The sequence below is a fragment of the Austrofundulus limnaeus genome, unplaced genomic scaffold, assembly GCF_001266775.1.
Source record: "Austrofundulus limnaeus strain Quisiro unplaced genomic scaffold, Austrofundulus_limnaeus-1.0 Scaffold1, whole genome shotgun sequence".
Lineage (NCBI taxonomy): Eukaryota > Metazoa > Chordata > Actinopteri > Cyprinodontiformes > Rivulidae > Austrofundulus > Austrofundulus limnaeus.
In genome coordinates, this window is record NW_013952403.1 from 9883696 (window position 1) to 9885619 (window position 1924).

Here is a 1924-nt window from a genome sequence, read left to right on the forward strand (position 1 = left end):
GTGTGTGTGTGTGTGTGTGTGTGTGTGTGTGTGTTTGACAAGCCTTGAGCAAATGCTTAAACCCCTCTGGGGAGACTGGTGACATTTTTCCGGTTTTGTGCTCCATACAAATTACATCCATGGTTTAACCAGAGCAGTGATCCGGGTTTTTAGATGGGATTCAGTGTCACCTCAATCACTGATGACTTTTTTTCCTTGTTTTTATTATTTTTTTTAGTCACTGATATAACTCAATCAAATAAAATGAGAATGAGGTTTTGTTTGTTGAGTGCTTCTACCTTGATTTTCCTTCACAGTTCAGAAACAAACTCACCTCCTTGTTTACTTGTTGTGCACTGCTGGTTGGCCCCCAACTGGTGATTTCCTGAACAAACTCATTTAATTTGAGCGCCGTGCCACAGATTTATGTTTGTGTGAATAATGATGAGCTGGAGAAAGCGAAAAGGAGGGGAGTTGCGTAACCCTGTTTCGAATGCGCCGAGTCCTTCTCCACAACTGATACGGAGCAAACTGTGTGACATGTGTATCTTCCCACTGAATGGGAATTAGATACACACAAAAGCACATCAAAGGATGTGATTGAGGGAGTTCGTTCCAAGGGAGACGAGTGAAAGAAACCCAGCCAGTCATTTCAGATCTGAATTACTTTCATCGTCCGCACACAGACAGCGAGCCATWATAATCATGTTAGCTGGTTTACTTCGTCAAAGGGAATTTTCCTGTTTGTAGAAGAGTTGGAGATGATAAACATATGACCACTGCTTCTCCAATAGATAGGCCGGGGAGCCTACATGCTAAAATGCCTACATGCTAAAACACATGTCAAACTTAAGGCCTGTGGGCCAAATGTGGCCCACCACAACATTTTATGAGGCCCCCGAGAGATTCAAAGCCGTATTGTCTTTAAAATAAGCATATGCTGTTTTAAAGCCAGCATTGGCCATAAACTACATCTCCCATAATGCATGTTGATTATTTTCCAAAACAACAGCATCCCACCTTTAGGTGGTGGTGCACAGGGTTCAAAAGTAACTGGTAGCTGGGATGATTCATACATGTCAACCCCTTTGGATGTTTACCTGTCTGATGAGCCGCAAAAATCTATCATTTTTTCTAAAAATGCGTACCACTCGTACCCGCGCATGGGATTCTGTCGGCCGTGGAGAAAACAGTGCTGCTGTAAAGCAGGAGGAGAGGAGAGCGGAAAAATTGGAGAACTTGATGTTTATAGTTTTTTTTTAACGTCCGTTCGATGTTGTGTTCAGCTATAGACAACAACTAACCAGGCTTCAATATCACATTGGGTAGATGTCTGTAAATTACAGGAAAATCTCAGGCTTTGGTTTTCCCGTACGAATGCGCCACATAAAACACAGACGTTGGGGAGTAATTTATTTATTTATTACCCAGATAATTCTTATCCCATGCGAATAGGGCTTTATACTTCCTGTTTCCTACAAGCATGTGTCTGACGTCATGACACTTTGTGTAGCCTGTCTGATTCGGTTGAACCAAAAGAAAAATTCCTGTATCCGCATCGTAATCCGGAACATCATCAAAATTTATTGGTGTGTTCCTCGGGAAAATACCCACATGTGGTAAAAATGTCATGACAATCCATTCACAAGTTTTTGTGTAATTTTGTCCACAGACAGACACAGACACAAACATACGCGACTGAAGACTTTACCTCCTCCCCTTGGCGGAGGTACTAAAATAAAAAGCCATCTAGCTATAACAAAATGTAATTAATCATAACTGCACTGAAAATTAAAACATAAAGCCATAAAAGAAGTTTTCACAGGAAGTAGACAAAAACATTTAATAAAATCATTAACTATTTGACTTTAAAAGTTACACATTTGTATCAAACAGTCCTGATCCAGAATTTTGAACCTCCCGAGAAGTTTAGCAGAGATTAAAC